Genomic DNA, 17,612 nt, shown 5'->3' on the forward strand with positions numbered 1-17,612 from the left:
AAATTCCTAGCAGTGCTATTTCTAGGTCATAGGGTAGATCTAGTTTTAATCTTTTGAGGAACCTCCACACTGTTTTCCAGAGCGGCTTCACCAGTTTGCATTCCCACCAATAATGCAAAAGGGTTCCCGTTTCTGTACATCCTCACCAGCATCTATAGTCTCCTGATTTGTTCACTTTAGCCACCCTAACTGGCATGAGGTGGTATCTGAGTATGATTTTGATTTCTATTTCCCTGATGAGGAGTGACGTGGAGCATCTTTTTATGTGCCTATTGGCCATCTGGATGTCTTCTTTACAACAGTGTCTATTCATGTCTTCTGCCCATTTCTTCACTGGATTATTGTGGAGTTTGGTGAGCTCTTTATAGATTTGGATACTAGCCCTTTGTCCGATATGTCATTTACAAATATCTTTTCCCATTCCGTTGGTTGCCTTTTAGTTTTGTTGGTTGTTTCCTTTGCAGTGCAGAAGCTTTTTATCTTCATGATGTCCCAATAGTTCATTTTTGCTTTTAATTCCCTTGCCTTTGGAGATGTGTCAAGTAAGAAATTGCTGCAGCTGAGGTCAGAGGGGTTTTTTCCTGCATTCTCCTCTAGGGTTTGATGGTTTCCTGTCTCACATTCAGGTCCTTTATCCGTTTTGAGTTTATTTTTGTGAATGGTGTAGGAAAGTGGTTTAGTTTCATCCTTCTGCATGTCGCTGTCCAGTTCTACCAGCACCATTAAAGAGACTGTCTATTTTCCATTGAATATTCTTTCCTCCTTCGTCAAAGATTAGTTGGCCATATATCTGTGGGTCCAATTCTGGGGCCTGTATTCTATTCCATTGGTCTATGTGTCTGTTTTTGTGCCAATACCATGCTGTCTTGATGATTACAGCTTTGGAGTAGAGGCTAAAGTCTAGGGTTGTGATGCCTCCCGCTTTGGTCTTCTTCAAAATTACTTTGGGTATTAGGGGTCTTTTGTGGTTCCATACAAATTTTAGGATTGCTTGTTCTAGCTTTGAGAAGAATGCTGGTGCAAGTTTGATTGGGATTGCATTGAATGTGGAGCTTGCTTTGGGTAGTATTGACATTTTGACAATATTTGTTCTTCCAATCCTTCAGCATGGAATGTTTTTCCATTTCTTTGTATCTTTTTCAATTTCCTTCATAAGCTTTCTACAGTTTCTATCATACAGATCTTTTACATCTTTGGTTAGGTTTATTCCCAGGTACTTTATGCTTCTTGGTGCAATTGTGAATGGGATCAGTTCCTTTATTTGTCTTTCTGTTGCTTCATTATTGGTGTTTAAAAATGCAACTGATTTCTGTACACTGATTTTGTATCCTGCGACTTTGCTGAATTCATGTATCAGTTCTAGCAGACTTTTGGCCGAGTCTGTTGGGTTTTCCATGTAGAGTATCATGTCATCTGCAAAACGTGAAGGTTTGACTTCCTCTTTGCCAATTTTGATGGCTTTGCTTTCATTTTGTTGTCTGATTGTTGATGCTAGGCCTTCCAACACTATGTTAAACAACAGTGGTGTGGACATCCCTGTCGTATTCCTGATCTCAGGGGGAAAAAGCTCTCAGTTTTTCCCCATTAAGGATGACATTAGCTGTGGACTTTTCACAAATGGTTTATGATGTTTAAGTATGTTTCTTCTATCCTGCCTTTCTTGAGGGTTTTTATTAAGAAAGGATGTTGTATTTTGTCAAATGCTTTTTCTGCATCTATTGAAAGGATCATATCTTTTCTTTTATTAATGTGATGTATCACATTGATTGATTTGTGAATATTGAACCAGCCCTGCCATCCGGGAATGAATCCCACTTGATCATGGTGAATAATTCTTTTTACATGCTGTTGAATTCGATTTGCTAGTATCTTATTGAGAATTTTTGCATCCATATTCATCAGGGACATTGGCCTGTAGTTCTCTTTTTTTTTGCTGGGCCTTTGTCTGGTTGGGAATCAAAGTAATGCTGGCTTCATAGTACAAGTCTGGAAGTTTTCCTTCCCTTTCTATTTTTTGGAACAGCTTGAGAAGGATAGGTATTATCTCTGCTTTAAACATCTGGTCGAACTCCCCTGGGAAGTCCCCTGGGACTCTTATTTTGGGAGATTTTTGATGACCGATTCAATTTCTTCGCTGGTTATGGGTCTGTTCAAGCTTTCTATTTCCTCCTGATTGGGTTTTGGAAGCGTGTGGGTGTTTAGGAATTTGTCCATTTCTTCCAGGTTGTCCAGTTTGTTGGCATATAATTTTTCATAGTATTCCCTGATAATTGCTTGTATCTCTGAGGGATTGGTTGTAATAATTCCATTTTCATTCACGATTTTATCTATTTGGGTCATCTCCCTTTTCTTTTTGAGAAGCCTGGCTAGAGGTTTCTCAATTCTGTTTATTTTTTCAAAAAACCAACTCTTGGGTTCGTTGATCTGCTCTACAGTTTTTTTAGATTCTATATTGTTTATTTCTGCTCTGATCTTTATTATTTCTCTTCTTCTGCTGGATTTAGGCTGTCTTTGCTGTTCTGCTTCTATTTCCTTTAGGTGTGCTGTTAGATTTTGTATTTGGGATTTTTCTTGTTTCTTGAGATAGGCCTGGATTGCAATGTATTTTCCTCTCAGGACTGCCTTCGCTGCATCCCAAAGCGTTTGGATTGTTGTATTTTCATTTTCGTTTGTTTCCATATATTTTTAAATTTCTTCTCTAATTGCCTGGTTGACCCATTCATTCTTTAGTAGGGTGTTCTTTAACCTCCATGCTTTTGGAGGTTTTCCAGACTCTTTCCTGTGGTTGATTTCAAGCTTCATAGCATTGTGGTCTGAAAGTATGCATGGTATGATTTCAATTCTTGTATACTCATGCAGGGCTGTTTTGTGACCCAGTATGTGATCTATCTTGGAGAATGTTCCATGTGCACTCGAGAACAAAGTATATTCTGTTGCTTTGGGATGCAGAGTTCTAAATATATCTGTCAAGTCCATGTGGCCCAATGTATCATTCAGGGCCATTGTTTCTTTTCTGATTCTCTGTCTAAAGGATCTTTCTATTGTTGTAAGTGATGTATTAACATCCTCTGCAATTACCACATTCTAATCAATAAGACTACTTGTGTTTGTGATTAATTTTTATATATTTGGGTGCTCCTGAATTCGGTGCATAGACACTTACAATTGTTAGCTCTTCCTGATGGATAGACCCTGAAATTATTATATAATGCCTTTCTTCATCTCTTGTTAAAGCCTTTAATTGAAAGTCTAGTTTGTCTGATATAAGTACGGCTACTCCAGCTTTCTTTTGACTTCCAGTAGCATGATAGATAGTTCTCCCTCCCCTCACTTTCAATCTGAAGGTGTCCTCTGGTCTAAAATGAGTCTCTTGTAGACAGCAAATAGATGGGTCTTGTTTTTTTATCCATTCTGATACCCTATGTCTTTTGGTTGGAGCATTTAGTCCATTTACATTCAGTGTTATTATTGAAAGATATGGGTTTAGAGTCGTGATATCTGTAGGTTTCATGCTTGTAGTGATGTCTCTGGTACTTTGTGGTCCTTGCAACATTTCACTCACAGATTCCCCCTTAGGATCTCTTGTAGGGCTGGCTTAGTGGTGATGAATTCCTTCAGTGTTTGTTTGTTTGGGAAGACCTTTATCTCTCCTTCTATTCTGAATGACAGACTTGCTGGATAAAGGATTCTCAGCTGCATATTTTTCTCTTCATCACATTGAAGATTTCCTACCATTGCTTTCTGACCTGCCAAGTTTCAGTAGATAGATCCATCACTAGTCTTAACGGTCTCCCTTTATATGTTAGAGCATGTTTATGCCTAGCTGCTTTCAGAATTTTCTCTTTATCCTTGTATTTTGCCCGTTTCACTATGATATGTCTTGCAGAAGATTGATTCAAGTTACGTCTGAAGGGAGTTCTCTGTGCCTCTTGGATTTCAATGCCTTTTTTCCTCCCCAGTTCAGGGAAGTTCTCAGCGATGATTTGTTCAACTATACCTTCAGCCCATTCTCTCTCAGTCTTCCTCTTCTGGAATTCCCATTATATGGATATTGTTGCATTTGATTGCATGACTTAGTTCTCTAATCTTCCCCTCATAGTCCTGGATTTTTTCATCTTTTTCTCAGCTTCCTCTTTTTCCATAGTTTTGTCTTCTAATTCACCTATTCTCTCCTCTGCCTCTTCAATCCAAGCTGTGGTTGCCTCCATTTTATTTTGCACCTCATTTATAGCATTTTCTAGCTCCTCTGACTATTTCTTAGTCTCTTGATCTCTGTAGCAATAGATTCCCTGTTGTCCTCTATACTTTTTTTCAAGCCCAGCAATTAATTTTATAACTATTATTCTAAATTTTTGTTTCGTTACATTGCTTAAATCGTTTTTGATCGATTCGTTAGCTGTCGCTAATTCCTGGAGTTTCTTTTGAGGAGAATTCTTCCGTTTTGTCATTTTGGTAGTCCCTACAGTGGCTCCAAACTGCAGGGCACTTCTGTGCAGTTTGGAGTAACTTGTGTTGGTGGGCAGGGCCACAGTCAGACCTGATGTCCGTCCCCAGTCCACTGCTGGGGCCACAGTCAGACTGGTGTGTACCTTATCTTCCCCTCTTCCAGGGGCAGGACTCACTGTGGCATGGTGTGGCCCCTGTCTGGGCCACTTGCACACTGCCATGCTTGTGGTACTGCTCTATGGGATCTGGCATATTAGCTGGGGTGGATCCGCAAGGTGCACAGGGGCCGGAAGGGCAGGCTCAGTTCGCTTTGCAGTCAGTGGTCCTCTGTGGGAGGGGCCCTGTAGCATCAGCAGGGCAGCTGACCCGTAGAGGGATGGATCCACAGAAGCACAGCGTTGGGTATTTGTGCGGTGCAAGCAGGTTCGGTGAACTGGTTCCCTTTGGGGTTTCGGCTGGGGGATGGGATAGGGAGATGGCGCTGGCGGTGCCTTTGCTCCGCACCGAGCTGAGCTCTGTCTTCCAGGGTTCAACACCTCTCTCTCCCGGTGTCCTCTTGCCCTCCCACTCTCAAGCAGAGCTGTTGACTTATAACATTCCAGATGTTAAGTCCCGCTGGCTGTCAGAACTCATGCAGTCTGGCTCCTCCGCTTTTGCAAGCCAGACTCAAGGATTCCACCTTGCTGGGTGGGCTGCCCCTCCACTGCCCTGCCTCCCTCCCGCCAGTCCGTGTAGCTTGCACCGCCTCTCCACCCTTCCTACCCTTTTCCGTGGGCCTCTTGTCTATGCTTGGCTCTGGAGAGTCCGTTCTGCTAGTCTTCTGGAGGTTTTCTGCGTTATTTAGGCAGGTGTGGGAGGAATGTAAATGATCAACAGGACGAGGTGAACCCAGCGTCCTCCTATGCCGCCATCTTCTCCTAGCTCTCCCCTTTTTAATTTTTATTTTTATATGTTCATTATTTTTGAGAGAGAGAGAGACAAAGTACTATGCCCTTTTTGAAAGTTTACCATTTTCTGTAGAAACCCTCAATCTTGCCCTTAATTTCCTTTAGCACAGTAAGTTCAAGGAGTCTGAGCCCAGTGTCTACTAGCTCAAGCATCAGGAGTCCCAAAGGCTCTGCCCCCACTACTGGTCACCCATGTTTTCCATGCACATTATCATAGTTCCTATGGGCCTACTTTGATTGTGTGCCAATATATTTGAAAAACATGAGCCCTAGAGGTTTTTTTTTTTTCTTCTAAGAATTTACATTTGTTTCTGGCAAATACCTATGGCATCAACACTCTGATAACATCCTAAGTCAAGATCATGGGTTGAGGTGAATAAAAACTGGGTCTGGTACAAATGTATGGCCCACTAATCTTTGACAAAGCAGGAAAGAGTATCCAATGGAAGAAAGACAGTCTCCAGCTGGAAGAACTGGACAGCAACATGCAGAAGAATGAATCTGGACCACTTTCTTACACCATACACAAAACTAAACTCAAAATAAATGAAAGACCTAAATGTGAGACAGGAAACCATCAAAACCATACAGGAGAAAACAGGCAACAACCACTTTGACCACAGCCACAGCAATTTCTTGCTTGACACGTCTCCAAAGGCAAGGGAGATAAAAGCAAAAAATGAACTACTCAAGATCTCATCAAGATAAAAAGCTACTGCACTACTGCAAAGGAAACAATCAACAAAGCTAAAAGGCAATCAAGGGAATGGGAAAAGATATGTGCAAATGACATTGGATAAAGGGTTCATATCCAAAATCTATAGAGAACTTACCAAATTCAACACCCGAGAAGGACACAAATTTTATTTAAATCTGTAGGGGCCAATAAGGTCCTACCATATCAACCCTTCTCCAGCTAACAGTTATAAACTCTGGACAAGTACAAAAACAACTATGGAAGAAAGACATTTGGGAGCAACCAAGAGCAGGCAATTGGAAGGGAGTAATGGGCACAGGGTGCATTTCCCTTTGCACAGCTTCTTGGCAGAGGGAAGCACCACTCACCATGAGTGAGTGGCAGCTAAAACTTCCCTAGAAAAAAACTGTTTTGACAGCCTGCAGTTTGGGCAATCACAGCAACTGCAAAATGAGCAAGGAATCCTAAAAATGCATGTACCAGAGAATGAAAGCTCTCAAATTCTTTGAATAAATGTTACCCAAATATTCAGATATGTGTGGAGCAGCCTCTGAGCAGCTCAGTCAAGAATAAAAGAATGAGATTTGAACCTGTGAAAGATGAAATAAAATGAGTCACTTACATCAAAGGGTTTTTAAATCCAAGTCCTCAGAGTGGAACCATGAACTTTTGAACTGGGCCAAAAAGCAAATATTCCAAGGACTTTCCAGGAACACCTGAAAATTGCTATGGTAGCAGACTTTTGCTTTAGCAACATATCATGTTCAACCAAGATTACTTTTTCCATGAATATCAGTCATAATCCTTTGTAAATAATGTACACAAATACTCCCTTTTGTCTTTAAAATCCCTGCCTTTTCAGGCCTCAGGGATCAGTCCCGGGGCCCATAGTGGAGGTGGGTCCAGACTACACCAAGCCATGCCCCTTCACACTGGGTAACTGCATATCTACTGGAGCTGGACAGACCCTGAGGACAGCTCCAGACCAGTGCTGCAGCATTGCCTGGATTAACTCTAGGTCAATTCTCTATATATAGATATATTCTCCACCGCCCCACCAGTTTCTCCTCATCTCTTCCCTCCTCTAAGCTGATTACTCTGGTTCTGGTTTGTCTAAACAGACATATTTAATCCATTCTCTTGATACATGGTCTACACCTCCTTTATATTCCTTTCTCTCTCTCTGCAGTAATCAAGCCATATAGTTTCTCTGGGTAATGTTATCATCGTTTCTTTCTCTCCTCCTCCTTCTTTATTTTCTGTTCTCTCTCTCTGGATTAAGACTTTTAGTCTCTGTGCCTAGTCAATGTTATTTTTCTTCCCACCCCTCCCCACCCCCGCCCCTCCTCCTGTCATTTATCTCTTTGTATGTGCTCTTCCATCAGCACCAACTACACCCTGTTCTTTACTTGTAGTCAGTGTTTTTCTGGTTTTGTTGTTTTTTGTTTTTCTTTATCTGTTTGTTTGTGTTATTTGTGTGTTTGCATGTTTTTGTCTTCTGTTGTCTATTTGTTTTCCTTTATAGGGCTACTCCAAGGAACAAATCAAAGTACACCTGGTGGAGGGTCCAAAATATCACTATGAGTAAAGTAATAAAAGAAGCAAAGTCACAACAACAGAGAACAAGTAACAATCTCCAAAAAAACACCTCCTGAAGGGCCGGGCCCTGGAGAGTGTATGACTCCCTCCCTTTAATACAGCAGTGCTCGCAGGTACAGAGCACACAACGAACTTTTAAAATGCATAAGGGACAGAAAACTAGTCAAATGACGAAACAGAAGAATTCTCCTCAAAAGAAATTCCAGGAAGTAGCGACAGCTAATGAATTGATCAAAACCGATTTAAGCAATATAACTGAAAAAGAATATAGAATACTAGTGATAAAATTATTGCTGGGCTTGAAAAAGGCATAGAGGACAGCAGAGAATCTATTGCTACAGAGATCAAGGGACTAAAAAATAGCTATGATTAATTAAAAAATGGTACAAATGAGGTGCAAAATAAAATGGAGGTGCCCACAGCACAGATTTAAGAGACAGAGGGGAGAATAGGTATTATAAGATAAAATTATGGAAAAAAGGAAGCTGACAAAAAGAGAGATAAGAAAAATCCAGGAGTATGAGGGGAGAATTAGAGAACTAAGTCATGCAATCAAATGGAACAATATCTGTATCATAGGAATTCCAGAAGAAGAAGAGAGGAAGAAAGGGGATGAAGGTGTACTTGAACAAATCATACCTGAGAACTTCCCCTATCTGGGGAAGAAAACAGGCATTGACATCCAAGAGGCACAGAGAACTCCCTTCAGACGTAACTTGAATAGATCTTCTGCATGACATATCACAGTGAAACTGGCAAAATACAAGGAAAAACAGAGAATTCTGAAAGCAGCTAGGGATAAACGGGCCTTAGCAGACAAGATACGTAGACATAAGGGTAGGAGCAGACCTATCTACTGAAACTTGGCAGGTCAGAAAGCAATGGCAGGAAATCTTCAATATGATGAACAGGAAAAATATGCGGCCAAGAATCCTTTATCCAGCAAGTCTCATTTAGAATAGAAGGAAAGATAAAGGTCTTCCCAAACAAACACTGAAGGAATTCATCACCACTAAGCCAGCCCTACAAGAGATCCTAAGAGGGGCTCTGTGATGTTGGATCACAAAGTACCAGAGACATCACTACAAGCATGAAACCTACAGATATCACGACTCTAAACCCATACCTTTCTATAATAACACCGAATGTAAATGGACTAAATGCACCAACCAAAAGACATAGGGTATCAGAATGGATTAAAAAAATAAGACCCATATATTTGCTGTCTACAAGAGACTCATTTTAGACCAGAGGACACCTTCAGATTGAGAGTGAGGGGATGGAGAGCTATTTATCATGCCACTGGAAGTCAAAAGAAAGCTGGAGTAGCCATACTTATATCAGACAAACTAGACTTTCAATTAAAGGCTGTAACAAGAGATGAAGAAGGGCATTATATAATAATTTCAGGGTCTATCCATCAGGAAGAGCTAACAATTATGTCTATCCGCCATTTACGGGAGCCCCCAAATATATAAAACAATTACTCACAAACATAAGAAACCTTATTGATAAGAATGTGGTAATTGCAGGGGACTTTAACACTCCACTTACAGAAATGGATAGATCATCTAGACACACGGTCAATAAAGAAACAAGGGCCCTGAATGATACATTGGGCCACATGGACTTGACAGATATATTTAGAACTCTGCATCCCAAAGCAACAGAATATACTTTGTTCTCGAGTGCACATGGAACATTCTCCAAGATAGATCACATACTGGGTCACAAAACAGCCCTGCATGAGTATACAAGAATTGAAATCATACCATGCATACTTTCAGACCACAATGCTATGAAGCTTGAAATCAACCACAGGAAAGAGTCTGGAAAACCTCCAAAAGCATGGAGGTTAAAGAACACCCTACTAAAGAATGAATGGGTCAACCAGGCAATTAGAGAAGAAATTTAAAAATATATGGAAACAAACGAAAATGAAAATACAACAATCCAAACGCTTTGGGATGCAGCGAAGGCAGTCCTGAGAGGAAAATACATTGCAATCCAGGCCTATCTCAAGAAACAAGAAAAATCCCAAATACAAAATCTAACAGCACACCTAAAGGAAATAGAAGCAGAACAGCAAAGACAGCCTAAATCCAGCAGAAGAAGAGAAATAATAAAGATCAGAGCAGAAATAAACAATATAGAATCTAAAAAAACTGTAGAGCAGATCAACGAACCCAAGAGTTGGTTTTTTGAAAAAATAAACAGAATTGAGAAACCTCTAGCCAGGCTTCTCAAAAAGAAAAGGGAGATGACCCAAATAGATAAAATCGTGAATGAAAATGGAATTATTACAACCAATCCCTCAGAGATACAAGCAATTATCAGGCAATACCATGAAAAATTATATGCCAACAAACTGGACAACCTGGAAGAAATGGACAAATTCCTAAACACCCACACGCTTCCAAAACCCAATCAGGAGGAAATAGAAAGCTTGAACAGACCCATAACCAGCGAAGAAATTGAATCGGTCATCAAAAATCTCCCAAAATAAGAGTCCAGGACCAGATGGCTTCCCAGGGGAGTTCTACCAGACGTTTAAAGCAGAGATAATACCTATCCTTCTCAAGCTGTTCCAAAAAATAGAAAAGGAAGGAAAACTTCCAGACTCATTCTATGAAGCCAGTATTACTTTGATTCCTACACTAGACAGAGACCCAGTAAAAAAAGAGAACTACAGGCCAATGTCCCTGATGAATATGGATGCAAAAATTCTCAATAAGATACTAGCAAATCGAATTCAACAGCATATAAAAAGAATTATTCACCATGATCAAGTGGGATTCATTCCTGGGATGCAGGGCTGGTTCAACATTCACAAATCAATCAACGTGATACATCACATTAATAAAAGAAAAGATAAAAACCATATGATCCTGTCAATCGATGCAGAAAAGGCATTTGACAAAATTCAGCAACCTTTCTTAATAAAAACCCTCGAGAAAGTCGGGATAGAAGGAACATACTTAAACATCATAAAGCCATTTATGAAAAGCCCACAGCTAACATCATCCTCAATGGGGAAAAACTGAGAGCTTTTTCCCTGAGATCAGGAACACGACAGGGATGTCCACTCTCACCGCTGTTGTTTAACACAGTGTTGGAAGTTCTAGCATCAGCAATCAGACAACAAAAGGAAATCAAAGGCATCAAAATTGGCAAAGATGAAGTCAAGCTTTCACTTTTTGCAGATGACATGATATTATACGTGGAAAATCCGACAGACTCCACCAAAAGTCTCCTAGAACTGATACATGAATTTAGCAAAGTTGCAGGATACAAAATCAATGTACAGAAATCAGTTGCATTCTTATACACTAATAATGAAGCAACAGAAAGACTAATAAAGAAACTGATCCCATTCACAATTGCACCAAGAAGCATAAAATACCTAGGAATAAATCTAACCAAAGATGTAAAAGATCTGTATGCTGAAAACTATAGAAAGCTTATGAAGGAAATTGAAGAAGATATAAAGAAATGGAAAAACATTCCGTGCTCATGGATTGGAAGAATAAATATTGTCAAAATGTCAATACTACCCAAAGCTATCTACACATTCAATGCAATCCCAATCAAAATTGCACCAGCATTCTTCTCGAAACTAGAACAAGCAATCCTAAAATTCATATGGAACCACAAAAGGCCTTGAATAGCCAAAGTAAGTTTGAAGAAGAAGACCAAAGCAGGAGGCATCACAATCCCAGACTTTAGTCTCTACTACAAAGCTGTAATCATCAAGACAGCATGGTATTGGCACAAAAACAGACATATAGACCAATGGAATAGAATAGAAACCCCAGAACTAGACCCACAAACGTATGGCCAACTAATCTTTGACAAAGCAGGAAAGAACATCCAATGGAAAAAAGACAGTCTCTTTAACAAATAGTGCTGGGAGAACTGGACAGCAACATGCAGAAGATTGAAACTAGACCACTTTATTACACCATTCACAAAAATAAACTCAAAATGGATAAAGGACCTGAATGTGAGACAGGAAACCATCAAAACCCTAGAGGAGAAAGCAGGAAAAGACCTCTCTGACCTCAGCTGCATGTGGCAGGCTGCCTTTCTTAAAAATAATAAATAAATACTTCCAAAAACCAAATCAGCCACCCCAGATGGCTTTACTAGCATATTCTATCAAAAATTTAAATTAGAGGGGACCCTGGGTGGGTCAGTTGGTTAAGCGTCCCACTTGGGCTCAGGTCATGTGTCTCTTACTTGACACATCCCCAAAGGCAAGGGAATTAAAAGCAAAAATGAACTACTGGGACCTTATGAAGATAAAAAGCTTCTGCACAGCAAAGGAAACAACCAACAAAACTAAAAGGCAACCAACGGAATGGGAAAAGATATTTGTAAATGACATATCGGACAAAGGGCTAGTATCCAAAATCTATAAAGAGCTCACCAAACTCTACACCTGAAAAACAAGTAACCCAGTGAAGAAATGGGCAGAAAACATGAATAGACACTTCTCTAAAGAAGACATCCAAATGGCCAACAGGCACATGAAAAGATGCTCAATGTTGCTCCTCATCAGGGAAATACAAATCAAAACCACACTCAGATATCACCTCACGCCAGTCAGAGTGGCCAAAATGAACAACTCAGGAGACTATAGATGCAGGAGAGGATGTGGAGAAACGGGAACCCTCTTGCACTGTTGGTGGGAATGCAAATTGGTGAAGCCACTCTGGAAAACAGTGTGGAGGTTCCTCAAAAAATTAAAAATAGACCTACCCTATGACCCAGCAATAGCACTGCTAGGAATTTACCCAAGGGATACAGGAGTGCTGATGCATAGGGGCACTTGTACCCTAGTGTTTATAGCAGCACTCTCAACAATAGCCAAATTGTGGAAAGATCCTAAATGTCCATCAACTGATGAATGGATAAAGAAATTGTGGTTTATATACACAATGGAGTACTACATGGCAATGAGAAAGAATGAAATATGGCCTTTGTAGCAACATGGATGGAACCGGAGAGTGTTATGCTGAGTGAAATAAGCCATACAGAGAAAGACAGATACCACATATTTTCACTCTTATGTGGATCCTGAGAAACTTAACAGAAACCCATGGGGGAGGGGAAGGAAAAAAAAAAAAAAAAAAAGAAGGTTAGAGTGGGAGAGAGCCAAAGCATAAGAGACTCTTAAAAACTGAGAACAAACTGAGGGTTGATGGGGGGTGGGAGGGAGGGGAGGGTGGGTGATGGGTATTGAGGAGGGCACCTTTTGGGATGAGCACTGGGTGTTGTATGGAAACCAATTTGACAATAAATTTCATATATTGAAAATAAATAAATAAATACATAAAGAAATAAATAAATAAATACATAAATAAAAAATAAAAGGATTAATAAAGCAAGCCTTTGAACACCTCTACACAAAGAAATTAATCAACTTAGATGAATTGAACCAATTCCTTAAAAATCATGAAGTATAACAAGTTCTCCAATATCAAATTGATAATAATAACCCTATAACTATCAAAAAAAACCCTTGAATCTGTATTTTAAAAACTTCCAAAAGGTGTAAGGGTAATCTGGTTGCATTATCTGTCACTCTACTGATCACCAGGGTTGATTCAGCTGATCTGACTTGGCTGGCTGGGTGGATCCCCTTCCTCCCTTGCTGCTCCATGTGCACCCTCCCCACGCTGCACGTGCAATCAAAGAGGACCACCTTCCCCACTAGAGAAGAGCCATTCCTCAGTCAAGGGTATACAAATGGCTGTACTGGAACCTCCAAACAAGCTCTTGAGGTCCATGTGCAGCACAGTACAGGGCAGTCAAATTTCCAGGACTCCAGACAATTCCAAATGAGATGCTGCATGTGGCAGGCTGCCTTTCTTAAAAATAATAAATAAATACTTCCAAAAACCAAATCAGCCACCCCAGATGGCTTTACTAGCATATTCTATCAAAAATTTAAATTAGAGGGGACCCTGGGTGGGTCAGTTGGTTAAGCATCCCACTTGGGCTCAGGTCATGATAATTGCAGTTTGTTGAGTTCCAGCCCCGCGTCAGGCTCTGTGCTGACAGCTCAGAGCCTGGAGCCTGCTTCAGATTCTGTTCCTTCCCCTCTGTCTGCCCCTCCCATACTCATGCTTTGTCTCTCTCTGTCTCTCAATAATAAATAAACGTTAAAAAAACTTTAAAATTTTTTTTAAATTAGAAATAACACCAATTCTACACAGTACCATCCAGAAAATAAAAGAGGAGACAACCCTTCCCAACTCATTTATGAGGCCAGCATTACGCTAATAACAAAACCAGCCAGTGACAATATAAGACAAAAACACTAAGATCAATATCCCTCAAGAATATAGATGCAAACTTCCTCAACAAAATATTAGCAAATCAAATATAACAATATATAAGAATAATACGCTATGAGGTAGGTTTAGGCCAATTCAATGTAAGGCCGATTCAACATTCAAAAATCAATCAATGATTGATCATAACAACAGACTAGAGAAGAAAAGCTACAAGATCACAACAATGGATGAAGAAAAAGCATGTCAAAACTTCAACATCCCAGGGAAGTAGGTGGGGGCATAAGTGAAATAGGTGAAAGGGGTTAAGAATACACCTATGATGATGAGCACTGAGTAATGTATAGAATTGTCGAATCACTATATTGTACCCCTGAAATTAATGTAACACCGTATATTAACGCTGTTAATAACACTGGAATTAAAAAAAAATAAAATAAACTGGGCACTTGGGTGGCTCAGTTGGTTAAGCGTCCAACTTCGGTTCAAGTCATGATCTCATAGTTCATAAGTTCGAGCCCTGCATCAGGCTCTCTGCTGTCAGCACAGAGCCTGCTTTGGATCTTCTGTCACCCTTTCTCTCTGATTCTCTCTCTCAAAAATAACTAAACTTAATAAATAAATAAATAAATAAATAGCCACAAAACCAAAAACCAAAACCAACCAAAAAAACAGTACACTTATCTTCATGAGCACTGAGAAATGTATAAAATTATTGAATAATTATATTGTACACCTAAAATTAATAAAGCACTGTGTACTGATCATACTTGAATAAAGAAAGTTCATGCCAAAAATTTAAAAAAAAATTTAACATCTATTCTTGATAAAAACTCTCAGCAAACTGAATAGAAGGGAACTTCCTTAAGCTGATAAAGAGCATCTACAAGCCTACAGCCAACATTGTACTTAATAGCGCCAACACTGAATGTTTTCTCTGAAAGACTGGGAACAAAGCAAGGATGTCCAGTCTCATCCCATCTGTTCAGCATCATACTGGAAGTCCTAGTCAGTGCAATGAAGAAAAAGGCAACAAATGGCACACAGACTGGAAAGGAAGAAATAAAACGTCCTATTCACAGATGACATGTCTATGCAAAAAATATCCCAAGACATCTACGTTAAAAATCTCCTCAAACTAGGGGCATCTGGGTAGCTCAGTCAGTTAAGTGTCCAACTCTTGATTTCAGCTCAGGTCATGCTCTCACAGTTCGTGAGTTCAAGCCCCACATTCGGCTCCGTGTGCTTCACAGCGCAGAGCCTGCCTGGGTTTCTCTCTCTCACTCTCTCTGCCCCTCCTCTGCTCTCTCTCTCTCTCTAAATAAATAAACATTACAAAAAAAAAAAAAAACCTCCTCAAACTTATAAATGAGTTTGGCAAAATCAAAGAATACAAGGTCAACATAAAAAAATCAATCACATTTCTGTGGACTTAAAACTGAAATTTATAAAACAATATTATTTATTTTTCTGCAAAAAAAGTGGCTACTTAAATATAATCCTAACAAAATCTGCAGATTTGCATGCTGAAAACTACAAAACGTAAATGAAAGAAATCAAAGAAAATCTAAATAAATGGAGACACATACTGTTTTTATGAATTAGAAAACTCAATATAATTGTCAATTCTCCTCAAACTGAGCCACAGATTTAACCTAATTCCAACAGAAATCTCAGCAGAATTGATATAGACAAGTGAGTTTTAAAATGCATACAGAAAGGCAGGGGCACCTTTGTGGCTCAGTCTGTTAAGCATCTGACTTCGGCTCAGGTCATGATCTCAATCAATCAGGTCATGAGATCGAGCCCTGCATTGGGCTCTGTGCTGACAGCTCAGAGCCTGAAGCCTGCTTTGGATTCTTGTCTCCCTCTCTCTATGCCCCACCCCTGCTTGTGCTCTGTCACTCTCTTCTCTCAAAAATGAATAAACATTAAAAAAATTTTTTTTAATAAAACACATACAGAAAGGCAAAGGAACTAGAATACCCAAGAGTATTTCAACAAAAAAGGAATGAAGCTGGAGGATTCATATTACCTACTTCTAAGACTTGGTTTAAAGCTCTCATATCAAGGCAGTGTGGTTTGGTGAATGGATAAACAAATACATATCGTCAGTGGAAGAGAATCCAAAGAATCCACTATCAGATTCACAAATACAGCCATTTGATCTTTGACAAAGTTGCAAAAGAATTCAATAGAGTAAGAATAGTCTCTGCAACAAATGGTACTGGAACACTCAAACATCCACATGCAAAGAGGAAAAAAAAACCTCAGCATAAACCTTATACCTAGTACCAAACTTAACTCAAAATTTATCACCACTCTAACATAAAACGTAAAAGGATAGCACTTTTGGAAGAAAACACAGCAGGATATCTTTATACCTGGAGTGAGGTGACTTTTTAAATAAGACACTAAAAGTAAAATCTATACAAGATACATCGATAAATTGGATTTCAACAAAATTAAAACTTTTTGCTGTATCAAAGGCACTGCACAGAGAATGAAAAGACGAGCCACAAACTGTGAGGAAATCGTTGCCAACCACATATCCCACAAAAAGTCTGCATAGATGATATATAAAGAGCTATTAAAAACTGAACAGTTAGAGACAAGGCCTGCATGGTGGCTGAGAGCCCTGGAATGGATAATGAGACACCGAATGTTTCCTTTTGACTCTTCCCTTTCAACTCTGGAATGAGAGACTGTTAATACCCAGATTAATGGGGGACATGCAGATTTAGGGTCCTGGGGAGCCTTTTCCCCGTCTCCCAACGCATGCCAAGGGCAGCCTTCTTGGGGCCCTTGTGGCCAGCCAAGATGGTTGTCCCCCCAGGTGAAGTCTGTGTGATGGTGGTCCTGGAGTTGCACATATGGAGTGCATCCTGGGGCTTCCAGCGCTAACCCAAGTGAGGTGAAGCCACTCTGGTCCTGAATACAGGGATCCACAGATCAACATGTATCAAAGCTGACCCAGCAACAAAAACAAGCTCTGTGTAGGAAGACCCAATGATCCGTAAATTCACCAACATGATGATGAAAGGCGGAAACGAAGTACTGGCCAGACCCCTCATGATGCACACTCTGGAAACTGTGAAAAGGAAGCAGTTTGAGAAGTACCATGCTGCTTCTGCAGAGGAACCGGCAACCATCAAACATAACCCTTATGCCATCTTCCACCAAGCACTGAAAAAACTGAGCCTGGATGGGCTGGTGATTGAGCTGGTATCCATCCTCAGAGGTGGCCATTTCTACTAGGTCCCTTTGCTAGTAGCCGACAGGTGTCGTTGCTTCCTGGCCACGAAGTAGATGATTCCTGAGTGCAGGGAGGAGCAGCACTGGCAGATGCTGATGCCAGAGAAGTTGTCACATGAGCTGCTGGAAGCTTTTCACAACCAGGACCCTGTGATCAAGAAGAAGCATGACATGCACAAGATGGCTGAGGCCAGCCGAGCCCTGGCTCACTACCACTGGTGACAGAGGGAAGATGGAGGCTCTAGGAGGAGCCCAGAGCTCTCTGCTGCAAGAAATAATGGGAGCCACTGTCATGGTGAAAAACAGTTGTGGGTTAAGAATGTAGTTCCTTTTTAAAGGCAGGCAGGCAGGCCTCATAAGGATGAAACA

General features: G+C 40.2%; 1 protein-coding gene and 1 pseudogene across 2 annotated transcripts in view; one reads left to right on the plus strand and one right to left on the minus strand.

Annotated features, from left to right (window-relative positions):
* NINL (ninein like) overlaps window positions 1-17,612 on the minus strand; it is a 158,068-nt gene that overhangs the window by 127,147 nt on the left and 13,309 nt on the right. The gene's annotated exons all lie outside the window — the stretch shown is intronic.
* On the plus strand, window positions 16,862-17,465 carry LOC102955091 (annotated as a pseudogene).

Source organism: Panthera tigris, chromosome A3 (genome assembly GCF_018350195.1).
Source record: "Panthera tigris isolate Pti1 chromosome A3, P.tigris_Pti1_mat1.1, whole genome shotgun sequence".
NCBI lineage: Eukaryota > Metazoa > Chordata > Mammalia > Carnivora > Felidae > Panthera > Panthera tigris.